General features: G+C 41.5%; 1 protein-coding gene across 8 annotated transcripts in view; it reads right to left on the bottom strand.

The window, feature by feature from the left end:
• The window catches only part of LOC110458020 (potassium voltage-gated channel protein Shaw-like), a 154543-nt gene that overhangs the window by 60383 nt on the left and 77972 nt on the right, over window positions 1–16188 (bottom strand). The window lies entirely within an intron of this gene.

Below are 16188 nucleotides of genomic sequence, written 5' to 3' on the forward strand. Positions count from 1 at the left end.
TAATGTTATAGCTACTAGCCATACCATTTTTATATGTAGCTGCTAGCATTCTACATAATTTTATAGCTACTAGCCATACCATGTTTATATGTAGCTCCTAGCATTCTACATAATGTTATAGCTACTAGCCATTCCATGTTTATATATAGCTGCTAGCATTCTATATACTGTTATAGCTACTAGTCATACCATGTTTATATATAGCTGCTACCCTTCTATATAATGTTATGGCTACTAGCCATACCATGTTTATATATAGCTGCTAGCATTCTATATAATGTTATAGCTACTAGTCATACCAGGTTTATATATAGCTGCTAGTATTCTATATAATGTTATAATTTCTAGTCATACCATGTTTATATATAGCTGCTAGCATTCTATATAATGTTATAGCTACTAGCCATACCATGTTTATATATAGCTGCTAGCATTCTATATAATGGTATAGCTACTAGCCATACCATTTTTATATATAGCTGCTAGCATTCTATATAATGTTATAGCTACTGGTCATACCATGTTTATATAAAGCTGCTAGCATTCTATATAATGTTATAGCTACTAGCCATACCATGGTTATATATAGCTGTAAGCATTCTATATAATGTGATAGCTACTAGTCATACCATGTTTTTATATAGCTGCTAGCATTCTACATAATGTTATAGCTACTGGTCATACCATGTCTATATAAAGCTGCTAGCGTTCTATATAATGTTATAGCTACTGGTCATACCATGTCTATATAAAGCTGCTAGCGTTCTATATAATGTTATAATTTCTAGTCATACCATGTTTATATATAGATGCTAGCATTCTATATAATGGGATAGCTACTAGCCATACCATGGTTATATATAGCTGTAAGCATTCTATATAATGTTATAGCTACTAGCCATACCCTGTTACGCTATGGAGGTGTTCGCCATACCATGATAACATGTTGCACTAGCCGTAACAAGGTATTTATAACCGCTAGCCATGTCATGTTACAGTACCCTACACAACCATCCTGTTGTTTTCCCGCCTCCAGTTTTAGTTTCGTTCCGTAACTTAATGTTTACTCTTGTGGAAGCATTATCAGAGCTAAGCAAATATCTTTGCAGTGACACCCAGTGGAATAGTGGAAAATCGGAAGTTCTGGTCTGGTATCTTTAAGAAACGTTTCAGAAACTAGGACAAGGCTACACTTAAGATTTTGAGTTTAAATGTCCACTGTTTAAAGTCCGTGTAAGCATTTCCGTTCCCCGTCCCGTCCCCGTCCCGTCCCCGTTCCGTCCGTTCCCCGTCCCGCAACCCGGGCAACAGTTCTGTAGAGTATCCAGAAACCGGGAACAGCCTGGGCGACGATCCTTGTCCGACAGACTCGTGTTTGGTGGATTACTGATGTTACTGCCATCACTAACAACACTGAAGCTCATTTCCAACGGAATCACCTTTCCGGACAAAAGATGTATGCGTATATAGCAAGTCGTTCTAAACCATTTACCATCGTTTTATTGAAGGTTGAAGGATTAGTATTCGGTTCTCTAAGTCTCTACCATCAGGTTACTACGTCATGATATTACGTTGTCATGCTCACTACCACCAGGTATATATAGCACGTGCAATGAACAGTCACTACCACCATTTTCCATCACGTAAGTCCACCCCGCCAGATGTGTATCTCCTAGTCCTTGCTGTCCTTACCAACAGGTTCGGGGAAAGAAAAGGCCTGCTGTAACCCACTGCATGATTGTAAGAGGCGACTAATGAACCCAACCCCCTGCACAGATTAGGGTGGGTTTCTTCCTTGTCTTCTGTTTAGGAGAAAGAAACCAAGAATAGACCTGCTGTAGCCCACTGCAATTGTATCGTAAAGGGCGACTAACGTGCCCCCCCCCCCCCCTTCAGACTTGGGGAGGGGGCACTCTACAAAGGGGACATGGAAGATACCAAACTTGATCTGCTACCCCCATTGCAACACTTGGGATATTTTTTTGATTCCTATCTTCCCTTTCTCCTTTATTTTCTATCTACTTTTTGTTCTGGCGGTGTCTCTCTAGGCACCCGTCCCTGGCTGTGGCCCTCTAGGCACCCCTTCTGGGGGTGTCTGTCTAGGCACCCCTTCTGGCTGTTGAGAGGACATTACAACCCAAACAAACCTTACCAACAGGTTTCTATCCTCTTGTCCGTCCCTACCACCATATTCCTACCACAGAGTCCCTCCACCATATTCCAACCAAAGAGTCCCTACCACAATATTCCTACCACAAAGTCACTACCACCATATTCCTACCACAGAGTCCCTCCACCATATTCCTACCACAGAGTCCCTCCACCACAAAGTCCCTACCACCACAGAGTCCCTACCACTATATTCCTACCACAAAGTCACTACCACCATATTCCTACCACAAAGTCCCTACCACCATATTCCTACCACAGAGTCCCTACCACCATATTCCTACCACAGAGTCCCTACCACTATATTCCTACCACAAAGTCCCTACCACCCCAAAGTCCCTACCACCATATTCCTACCACAGAGTCCCTACCACTAGGTCATTTTTACGAGGTACTTACTCCCTAACTCACCTATTTCAATCATTGGGACGAAACCATTATCATAACGTGTTTTTTTTAGATATAACCGCAGTTTACAATGCAGTGGATGCTTGTGGGTGGATTTAATACATTTCCTAATTTTAACACATTTCACCATCAATTTAAGGGATGGACATTTAAAGGAACGGTAGGCTAATGTAGAGGTATTTGTGGCAACAGTAACCACATAAGGGATCCAGAACTAGGACAAGGACAATTTAATTAATAATAAACTTCATTTGGAAGTCTAACCCATATTTTTTATATTTCCGAACTTCGCCTATCATATGTTTGTGTGAATTTGACATCCATGAAATATTCAGGCCGTCACTAGTTACCGACACAGCCTTACTTGTAAGACAGATGATGGCTCTCGCCCAAAAAGTCACAAGATTGTGTTTCGTCTATACAACAGATCCTTAGGCCATTGTTGTATAATCGTATTGCCAAGTAAACAGGAATGCATCCAAAAAATTAGTGGAAATTGCAGGGTATAAATGTGTGTATATATGTGTGTATATATGTGCAGTCATTATATACAATCAACTCACATAGTACTACGTTTTGTCTGTTATGCGTAAGGCACTGACCTCACCGACTTGTTCAAGAACTGTCCTTGACAAAAAAATATGATACTAAGATGGACCTCAACAATTCGCTCCAGGAACGAACTCACTCGTTAGTTCTGAAACTGACCTTGACAAAACTGTATCCAAGACTGACCTTGGCACAAATGTATCCAAGACTGACCTTGACAAAACTGTATCCAAGACGGACCTTGGCACAAATGTACCCAAGACTGACCTTGTCAAATCTGTATCCAAAACCGACCTTGGCACAAATGTATCCAAGACGGACCTTGACAAATCTGCATCCAAGACTGGCCTTGACAAAACTGTATCCAAGACTGACCTTGACAAATCTGTATCCAAGACTGGCCTTGACAAAACTGTATCCAAGACTGACCTTGGCACAACTGTATCCAAGACTGACCTTGACAAATCTGTATCCAAGACTGACCTTTCCAAAACTGTATCCAAGACTGACCTTTCCAAAACTGGTTCCAATATTCCACTTGTTTCAAGATTGTGTAAGTAAGGCGTACGAGAAGAACAGGCTTTATATTAACTCATTCACCACTGAAGACACATTTGAACTCTTCCAATTCAAAGGCTGGAATAGTTCATTATGAATTTTCAGGGGTGAATGAGTTAAAAATCATACCCTTACTGCCATTTCACAAATGTGCTTTGTGTGAACACTTTACACTTCTGAGGTACAGAGAGACACTCCTACAGTAAACTCTCCAAAGGGTAGGTGTATCGAACGTGGAACCCATGGATTTAGAGGACAGCACTATACTGTCTACTGTGTGTAAACAAAAGGTAGGCTCCGAATTCCCTGAAGAAATCCCGAACACAGAAACATAGCAAAGTCGTAAAGATAAACCGGAAGTGTTCTTTGTTTGGCCGTTTCGGGCTGGGATGATATTCTGCTGCTCGCTGTATTCCTAGCGTGGATCCTTTTCCCTAACGTGCTTCAATGAACATGTTCGGGAGTGTGTTTTCGCAAATTGTTGGTTTTGGTTTCGTACAATAAATTTTCGCTACATATTTGAACCAGCGGTCGTTTATCTACTCGAATATTCCAATTGATTTCCGAAAAAGCACAGTATACGGGAATCAAGGAGTAAAGTTACAACTATACATTTGTAACGGGGCTGTTTTGATCAAACTATATTTGTGATGTTTAATGGTGAGCCTGACAAGAAATTTGAGGCAAATTATGGACATGTGAATTACTATATTAGATATGTAGCCAACAGCCAACTGCTTTCGCGTCGATAGTAAAACACTAACTGCTCAGCCCTACAAAGTGCCGACCTAACAAGACTGAGTGTGACTACTCCGACGAACCCCGTGGATCGATCAGAGAACTGGAGTATCAATTATTCACAGCAATGGAGGGTAATTTCGGCGAAGGTTGACAGGGAATACTTTAACGGTGTACTACAGCAGGAAGTTCCCGATGCTGAAAGCACAGGGACCGCGACACCGACTATTTAATTCGCCCCTGTACTACAAGATTTGAAGGATGGTCGCGACACTGTACCACAGAAGGGTGTTCCCAACACACACCATGGACTACACAAGGGTGTTCCCCACACACACCCTGTCCTACAAAAGAGGGTTCCCCAAACTCACCCTGTACTACACAAGGGTGTTCCCCACACACATCATGTACTACACAAGGGGGTTCCCCACACTCAGCCTGGACTACAGGAGGGTTCCCCACACACATCCTGTACTACACAAGGGTGTAACCCACACTCAGCCTGGACTACAGAAGAGGATTCCCCAAACTCACCCTGTACTACAAAAGGGGTTCCCCAAACTCACCCTGTACTACAAAAGGGGGTTCCCCACACTCACCCTGTACTACACAAGGATGTTCCCCACACTCACCCTGTTCTACACAAGGATGTTCCCCACACTCACCCTGTACTTCAAAAGGGGGTTCCCCACGCTAACCCTGTACTACACAAGGGGGTTCCCCACACACACCCTGTACTACACAAGGGTGTTCCCCACACTCACCCTGTACTTCAAAAGGGGGTTCCCCACGCTAACCCTGTACTACACAAGGGTGTTCCCCACACTCACCCTGTACTTCAAAAGGGGGGTCCCCACGCTAACCCTGTACTACACAAGGGTGTTCCCCACACTCACCCTGTACTATAGAAGGGGATTCCCCACACTCACCCTGTACTATAGAAGGGGGTTCCCCACACTCACCCTGTGCTACAGAAGGGGTTCCCCACACTCACCCTGTACTACAAAAGAGGGTTCCCCACACTCACCCTGTACTACAGAAGGGAGTTCCCCACACTCACCGTGTACTACACAAGGGGGTTCCCCACACTCACCCTGTACTACAGAAGGACGTTCCCCACACTCACCCTGTACTACAGAAGGGTGTTCCCCACACTAACCCTGTACTACACAAGGGTGTTCCCCACGCTAACCCTGTACTACACAAGGATGTTCCCCACACTCACCCTGTACTACACAAGGGTGTTCCCCACACTCACCCTGTACTACAGAAGGATGTTCCCCACACTCACCCTGTATTACACAAGGATGTTACCCTCACTCACCCTGTACTACACAAGAGTGTTCCCCACACTCACCATGCACTACACAAGGGTGTTCCCCACACTCACTCTGTACTACACAAGGGTGTTCCCCACACACACCCTGTAGTACACAAGGATGTTCCCCACACTCATCCTGTACTACAGAAGGGGGTTCCCCACACTCACACTGTACTACAAAAGGGGGTTCCCCGCACTCACCCTGTACTACACAAGAATGTTCCCCACACTCACCGTGTACTACAGAAGGGGGTTACCCAAACACACCCTGTACTATACAAGGATGTTTCCCACACTCACCCTGTACTACAGAAGGGGGTTCCCAACATACACCCTGTACTATAGAAGGGGATTCCCCACACTCACCCTGTACTATAGAAGGGGATTCCCAACACTCACCCTGTACTATAGAAGGGGGTTCCCCACACTCACCCTGTACTACAGAAGGGGTTCCCCACACTCACCCTGTACTACACAAGGATGTTCCCAACACTCACCCTGTATTACACAAGGATGTTCCCCACACTCACCCTGTATTACACAAGGATGTTACCCTCACTCACCCTGTACTACACAAGGGTGTTCCCCACACTCACCATGCACTACACAAGGGTGTTCCCCACACTCACTCTGTACTACACAAGGGTGTCCCCCACACACACCCTGTACTACACAAGGATGTTCCCCACACTCGCCCTGTACTACAGAAGGGGGTTCCCCACACTCACCCTGTACTACAGAAGTGGTTCCCCACACTCACCCTGTACTACACAAGGATGTTCCCCACACTCACCGTGTACTACAGAAGGGGGGTTCCCCAAACACACCCTGTACTATACAAGGATGTTCCCCACACTCACCCTGTACTACAGAAGGGGGTTCCCAACATACACCCTGTACTATAGAAGGGTGTTCCCCACACTAACCCTGTCCTACACAAGGGTGTAACCCACACTCACCCTGTACTACAGAAGAGGGTTCCCCACACTCACCCTGTACTATAGAAGGGAGTTCCCTACACTCACCCTGTTCTACACGAGGGGGTTCCCCACACTCACCCTGTACTATAGAAGGGGATTCCCCACACTCACCCTTTACTATAGAAGGGGATTCCCCACACTCACCCTGTACTATAGAAGGGGATTCCCCACACTCACCGTGTACTACAGAAGAGGGTTCCCCACACTCACCCTGTACTACAGAAGGGGTTCCCCACACTCACCCTGTACTACACAAGGGGTTCCCCAGACTCACCCTTTACTACAGAAGAGGGTTCCCCATACTCACCCTGTACTACAGAAGAGGGTTCCCCCAATTCACCCTGTACTACAGAAGAGGGTTCCCCACACTCACCCTGTACTACAGAAGGGGTTCCCCACACTCACCCTGTACAGCACAAGGGGTTCCCCAGACTCACCCTGTACTACAGAAGAGGGTTCCCCACACTCACCCTGTACTACAGAAGGGGTTCCCCACACTCACACTGTACTACAGAAGAGGGATCCCCACACTCACCCTGGACTACAGAAGAGGGTTCTCCACACTCACCGTGTACTACAGAAGAGGGTTCCCCACACTCACCGTGTACTACAGAAGGGAGTTCCCCACACTCACCGTGTACTACAGAAGGGAGTTCCCAACACTCACCGTGTACTACACAAGGGGGTTCCCCAAACTCATCCTGTACTACACAATGGGGTTCCCTACACTCACCCTGTACTATAGTGCAAGAGGAATGACACACACGTCCACATCGATCGTTTTTACTTTGGTACAATGATTTGTTATCCTCATTATTCTTTTCACTTCATCCATGTTAGAAGTGTCAGGTAGGCGTTCAGACTGCGAGTGTATCCGAATAATGGAGTACCCATCGCAAAAATAAAATCCTAATAAGTATTTGCAGAAAAAGCAATATGTCACAGGCACAAGAAAAATTAGCTGTTTTTGTACCGCAAATTCAAGATTGACGTGACCCATAATTTCGAAATGCATTTAACACGATTTTATTGATAAGGAAGTTGGCATTGATAATTAGTTTTGTCATTAGACGTATGAAAGACTTTACTCTAATGATACGTAACACATAACACGTTCACTATAACAAATACTAACACCATTAAAACAAATACTAACACCATTTAAACAAATACTTACACCATTAAAACAAATACTTACACCATTAAAACAAATACTAACACCATTAAAACAAATACTAACACCATTAAAACAAATACTACCACAATTTAAACAAATACTAACACCATTAAAACAAATATTTACACCATTAAAACAAATACTAACAGAATTAGAACAAATATTAACACCATTATAACAAATACTAACACCATTAAAAACAAATACTAATACCATTATAACATATTCTAACACCATTAAAACAAATACTAACACCATTAAAACCAAATTTCCAAACCCAAAACCACTTTTTAAAAATCCCATATATATCATGGAGACAAAAAGTTATTCATTTAACAACCATATTGATGAAATATCTATTCGTTTAACTGAACATTTTTGACGATAAATATATAAGAACTAAAACAACGACTACGAGCAAAATCTAGAAACTGCGACCTTGCAATTCTTCAATACGCCGTGTAAAATAAATCTGATAAGCCGTGCCTCGTTTTGATTGTTGTTGAAGTAATCGATAAATGCTAGTGATGACACGTATGTGTATTTACCGGTAAGGCCTCACAGCAATCTCGTCTCACCAGACTGACAAGAAGTTCGCTTGCCTTTTGGCGATGCATATAAGTCCGTTTCATCCAATTAGTTATTTTCATAATATTTATATAGGCCACGGTACGTATTGGTGGAAGCCTTGCCAGAATGTCTTGGCGGTGTATTTTCATAGAATTAGAAGGGAAACTAACATAGTTAGGGCTGATATGAGGGGTTCGTCTCTAAAGGTTGCCAGGGGATAGTTACAATACAGCAGTGACAGGCTGGCAGCATCCCTACACCACGGTCATAGTTCTTATAGACGAACACTTATAGTATATGTAACACAGTAGAGGATACCTAACAGAGAAATGAAACACTGGATACTGTTTTATATTTAGAATATCCAAATATACTTTTCAGTGATCTATATATAGTATTTCATCATATTTACGGTATTGAAGTTGAGTTTTTGCATTGTCAGTTCAAACGACAATCTTATAACGTCCTTATTTCTCTAAATGTTTGCTTTTAACGATAAAAAGATCGCATAATACAAAACGGGTAGAGAAGTGACGATGCAACAACAATATAGTTATGTTAGGACACACTCAAATGACTGGACAGACGATTACACGATATAGCCGACAGGACAGACAAACGTATAACACGATATACCCGACAGGACAGACAAACTTATAACACGATATACCCGACAGGACAGACAAACTTATAACACGATATAGCCGACAGGACAGACAAACGTACAACACGATATACCCGACAGGACAGACAAACGTATAACACGATATACCCGACAGGCCAGACAAACGTACATCACCATATACCCGACAGGCCAGACAAACGTATAACACGATATGCCCGACAGGCCAGACAAACGTACAACACGATATACCCGACAGGCCAGCCAAACGTACAACACAATATACCCGACAGGCCAGACAAACGGATAACACGATATACCCGACAGGCCAGCCAAACGTACAACACAATATACCCGACAGGCCAGACAAACCTACATCGCCATATACCCGACAGGCCAGACAAACGAATAACACCATATACCCTAAATGACAGGTCAGACAACCGTATAACACGATATACCTGACAGGACGGACAAACGTATAACACGATATACCCGGCAGGACAGACAAACGTACAACACGATATACCCGCCAGGACAGACAAACGTACAACACGATATACCCGACAGGACAGACAAACGGTTTACACGATATACCCGACAGGCCAGACAAACGTACAACACCATATACCCGACAGGCTAGACAAACGTACAACACGATATACCCGACAGGACAGACAAACGTATAACACGATATCCCCGACAGGCCAGACAAACGGTTTACACGATATACCCGACAGGCCAGCCAAACGTACAACACAATATACCCGACAGGCCAGACAAACGTACAACACGATATACCCGACAGGCTAGACAAACGTACAACACGATATACCCGACAGGACAGACAGACGTACAACACCATATACCCGACAGGACAGTCACACGTATAACACGATATACCTGACAGGGCAGACAGACGTACAACACCATATACCTTAAATGACAGGACCGACAAACGTACAACACCATATACCCGACTGGACAGACAAACGTACAACACGATATACCCGACAGGCCAGACAAACGTACAACACCATATACCCGACAGGCCAGTCACACGTATAACACGAAATACCTGACAGGGCAGACAGACGTACAACACCATATCCCTTAAATGACAGGACCGACAACCGTACAACACCATATCCCCTAAATGACAGGACAGACAAACGTAAAACACGATATCCCCGACAGGACAGACAAACGTACAACACGATATACCCGACTGGACAGACAGACGTACAACACCATATACCCTAAATTACAGGAACGACAGACGTACAACACCATATACCCTAAATGACAGGACAGACAAACGTACAACACCATATACCCTTAATGACAGGACCGACAGACGTACAACACCATATACCCGACTGGACAGATAGACGTACAACACTATTACCCTTCATGACAGAACAGACAGACGTACAACACCATATACCCTAAATGACAGGACCGACAGACGTACAACACCATATACCCTTAATGACAGGAACGACAGAGTTTAATTGATACCGACATGTGTATACCCTTCAGCACAGCACAAGAAGACGTACAAGATAAAATTTAACATGACAAAGGGACAAGCAGGAATTAAATCACTTAATGAATTAACATACATAACAAAAATCAAATTTACAAACAAATGCTACATGTAGTAATGACGTGATGAACCTCAGGGTATTAAGATAAATTTATTTCGATACAAATTAAATGTTCGTGGCCAATTTTTTACGCACGTATCCCTCAAAGATGGGCAGATAGCATGCACATGTCAATTGTCAGTGAAACAAAGCCTCACACAGGACCGCTGACAATTGATGCCAACGTTATATAACTTAATTGCGCGTTTTATTATGCATCAAACACATGTTGAACAGCGTAATCTATTCATGCCACGGGGGCACAAAACGTAGCAGCTCGTTCAGTATAACCCTCTAATATGGCATCTGGCTCCAACCCGCAGCTCGACGACCCACGGGGATCCTAAGCATTTTCACCCCCGGGGCCCCTCGGCACTTTACGTATGTAAATATCACAAGTACAAATTGTTATTGATAATATCCACTTGTACAAAGCACGTTATTCGTGGAAAACTCACGTACTTTCATGTTATTATGAGCAATGCCATAAGCGACAGACAGATAATGACACAAGCGGCCCAGTGCAATGTGTACGCTTGAGACCTGCAATATTTATAACGCTATGATGTTGTGTTACATGGAATCGTTATAATGGTAGTATACTGGTCTGTGGGAGATCAGGACAGGGAGAAGTCAGTTGTTGATAAATGCGTCCAAACACCCAGGACGACAGCACGGCTATTTACAATGCTCTGCTAATCCATACATAAACATGAGCTCATGTCAATTCGGGTCAATTAACAAAAGCGACTACTTCCCACTAAAAAGAGTTCCACACGCGATTTTAGGAATAGGAAAAGGCCCAACACTCACATTTACCGATAACCCCCTCTCCTTATTACTGGAACTATATAAATCGGAATGCCTGCCTGAATGAAAACGGATATTTCTGTAGAATGGGTAAAACTGACTCTTGTTGTCTAAAAAAAAAGGTTTGCAAATGGACACGTGTCGAGAAAATTTAACAGGTAACGTGATATTTTTTTGCTAACTCTGCTCAAATAAATGATATCGAGGCTAAACAATGCCTTTGTCCTATCGAAAGTCTATTACATAGTTTCAAAGATGCTTTCAATTTTTAAATCGCTAGGTCTCAAACAGTGTTGTGTTCAATTAGCGGGCAGTATCGATCGGATCCGTTCTAGCTGGGAATGGCACACTGTTTTCAACTCGACACACACTGCGACTAAACTGCTTGATTTAAGAGTACATATATCGGTGATCACAAGAAATGCTTATGTGATTAACATAAACACTGTACACAGAGCGTACCAACCTAAAGTACTAATTAGTGTTAACATAACATGATGTACAGTAATAGTGGTACTGTAAATTAAAAAAAATGTTTTTTTGAACCTTTTCGGCTATACTTTTTCGTCGTTAAATTTGGATATTTCAATTCGGAGGTAGGTCAAATTTATTTCTTACTACAAAATAAAAAAAAAGTAATATTAGCGGAAGAAATGAGGCCAGTTCGCATCTGTTAACGATTTCTGTAAAGGTTATATAATGCCTTAGTCTTATAAACGTTGATGCCATTACGATTCAGGACTTGTGAGGTGGTTTCTCAGCAGCAAGAATTAACGCGAAACCATACTTTTTGTAATGAGATAAATTAAAAATATTAGGAAGTTATCTGAACAATACATTATTGAGGTTGTAAATTTCAACGTTTTGTGTGAATCACGTGATTCGTGTCATCTGTTTTCGCTGTAACCACGTGACACCAAAGATCGTAATAATTTCTATTGTTCTTATTGGATGATATTGAACATATCACGGAACAATAAAACACCATGCCCCTACTCAAGCGCTCGAGTTTTCCCGATCATATTACCGTTATTCGGAGCCTCTCTAGAAAAATGTGCAGGGAGCCACCAAAACCGAGTTCCGAATGACGGAAGTAGGCGACAGTAATTACACGTTAATATGATCGTTTGTTTCTCCTCGAAAAATCATGTTTTACTCGAGCTTCGTCCTCTTGAAACGTGATTAATACCGAGGAAACAAAGTATCGTGTTTCCCTACAAAAAGGGCAATAACTGTGTAAAGTACAGTTATAACATTCCAATTTGACGTTAAGGGCATCTCATGTGTGAGATTAAAACCGATGAGACTCATACCATGGTATTGTATTCAAAATTGTTCATATCACAAAAATATTAATATTTTCACTGCACTGTTAACATAACTTAAAATATGTAAAGGCACAAATTATCACATTCTGACAATAGAGTGGAAACGTCCATTCGAAAGAGCACGAGAGAACTAAACGCAAAGTGAATTGTGGAAAACTCTTTTTTTTTCTAGAAAATAACGGAAGAATAGTATCAGCATTTATAAGGAAGGTTGTGTTCATTAAGAGGAGCTGAGAGGTGGTAGATGGATATAAGAGAGGAGGACGATAGATGATGTTAAATTTTGCAGGGAAGTTTAAGTTTCGCATTTTTCCGACTGTCAGTTAAATGTTTCTCAACCTCGTTCGAGAAGAAGTTTAGTTTGTACAGCTATTTGTCCCGCGTATATTATTACACGAAGTGAAGTGAACAGTGAATAACCTTATCATGTAACATCTAATTATGCACTTATGATTATTAAAAGTCTGAAGCCTTACGTCACGGACACGGACTCCTTTGATCTATATAAGGTAAGTGACATCCATTAGAATAAAACATTTTGGTGACGTTATGTTGTTCCAATAATCGTGATTGCGATGACAACACAGACACTTCAATATCGAAAACATCAGGGAATATCTATATTTAAGTCAATAATAAGGATTGAACGGTATTTTTTCATTGTTCATGCCGGTATGAATGCAAATCGGTTCGTACTGGCATGCAATTGAATAAAATATCGTTCAGACCTTATTTATAATATCGACAAATTAATTATACTATCAAACATTATTCTCACGAGTAATATGCTTACGAGTATCCGAGTATAACGAAAATACACAAACATCCATACTTACGGAACGAATTAACAATTACCACCTTATACACATACTTACAGAACGAAATGCCAATTCCGTCCATTTCTGAGTATAACGAAAACATCTACATACACATATTTACGGAACGAATTAACCGTTGTGTGCATGTCTGAGTATGACGAAAATACTTACATACACATGTCCATGTCTTTGTAAAACGAAAACACCTACATACATATACTTACGGAACGAATTTTCCGTAATGTCCCGTCTGAGACAATGTCGATTTATGAATGAGCCAGGAGAGTTCTCTTTAAGAAGATCAATACATTCACATGGTTTTGAAGTGATGTGATTCACAAACAAACACGTTAAGAAAGTGTCTTAGGATGGTAACTTAAGACCACGAGCGTACATCTGCAGTGAGTGACTGAGAGGTAAGGTATTTCTGGACTCTCCAACTTACAACTTCTACCTGGTTGACCTTATGTGTTTAGTTCCCTGCCTACCTATTACCNCCCCCCCAACGCTACGTTTGTTTTACCCCCTCCCTAAAGATGATTGTACGAATGTTTCGAACATGTTACACGCTGTTGTAATCAGCGTCCCTCCCGTTTTAGTTCTGCATCACTCACTCCCAGCGTTATTAGAATTTTCGGAGAACAAAGCTAAGTTAAAGCAACGCTACAAGTTACAATATTCGGAACATATCTTCCATCATCGATAGTGTCAACAGACAGACAGCAATAGGCTCCAACGATTAACATGTATAACTGACACAAGCAGGTACACATCTGATTTCCAAAAGTACATATAGAACGAATATTTAAAACATATGTAAGCATGTTAATATATTCATACGTCATGGCGCTTAAAACAAGTATAGACCTACATAATCAAGCTACCTTAACAAACAAGGTGTATTATTCCGTACATTTTTTTTTCTGTTTTTTGGTCTAGTTCATCCTTTTTTTATTGAAGATTGCATACATTTTCAATGAAAAGCCACTTTGTAATCTTCCCATCTGATGATACAGAGTGACTTTTACAGCAGGTGATGATTCAGAATGTGGTGTACGGGTCAGGATTCTCCGCCAAACCATCCCTGACTACCAGAAATACCGGAGGTTATTGGAAATTTGAGATCGCTAAGTGTTTATTTTCGAAATGAAAAGTTATAATAACATGTGGGGAAAGCTCAGTTTGTAAACGTTTCTATAAGAACGGTGAAGGTTCTATAACGCTATACGAACCGCTCGTCGACAACCAGATCCGCTGCTGACGGCCAAACAGCAGAATTCTATAGGGTAACGTTACAGAAAACCTGGCAACATTTAGTAGAAAGTTAAGCTTTACGAGAGTATATATAAAAACGTATACCGGTGTCACTTCGTGCAACGATGCTTCAGGGGTATTAGTAGACTCAATAGTTTATATACAGATCTTTAACATTTCAAGAAATGTCAACTGAAAATAATTTTTGCAGATGAATTGAAAGTTAAACAGCTCCGCAAAAAGCCATACCACGTATATTGTATATTAAAGTTCCATACCAACTAGAATTTTTAAAATTCATTTGTACCTCCACCTGGACCTGAAAGCATGATATAATTATTCCTCATGAAACGAGAAAGCTAGCATTACATACCTTCACATGAACAAGCAAGCATAATATAACTCTGGTCTGAAGACTTAAAGTAATAAAAACTTGCAACAAAACTCCATATCCCCTGTTCATTATAACTTGGACAGGAAAAAAAGCATATTTATCAGCCAAAGGTTATCCTTGTAGAGTATTNACCTTACAGACAAAGGTTATCCTTGTTTAGTATACCTACACCTTACAGACAAGGGTTATCCTTGTATAGTATCCCTACACCTTACAGACAAAGGTTATCCTTGTATAGTATCCATACTCCTTACAGACAAAGGTTATCCTTGTATAGTATACCTACTCCTTACAGACAAACGTTATCCTTGTATAGTATACCTACAGATTACAGAAAAAGATTATCCTTGTATAGTATCCCTTCTCCTTACAGACAAAGGTTATCCTTGTATAGTATACCTACTCCTTACAGACAGGGTTATCCTTGTATAGTATACCTACACCTTACAGACAAATGTTATCCTTGTATAGTATACCAACACCTTACAGAAAAGGGTTATCCTTGTATAGTATTCCTTCTCCTTACAGACAAATGTAATCATTGTATAGTATACCTACCCCTTACAGACAAATGTTATCCTTGTATAGTATACCTGCAGATTACAGAAAAAGATTATACTTGTATAGTATCCCTTCTCCTGACAGACAAAGGTTATCCTTGTTTAGTATACCTACTCCTTACAGACAAAGGTATCCTTGTATAGTATACCTACCTTGTATAGTATACCTACAGCTTACAGAAAAAGATTATCCTTGTATAGTATCCCTACTCCTTACAGACAAAGGTTATCCTGGTACAGTATACCAACACCTTACAGACAAGGGTTATCCTTGTATAGTATA

The sequence above is a fragment of the Mizuhopecten yessoensis genome, unplaced genomic scaffold (assembly GCF_002113885.1).
Source record: "Mizuhopecten yessoensis strain PY_sf001 unplaced genomic scaffold, ASM211388v2 scaffold9399, whole genome shotgun sequence".
NCBI lineage: Eukaryota > Metazoa > Mollusca > Bivalvia > Pectinida > Pectinidae > Mizuhopecten > Mizuhopecten yessoensis.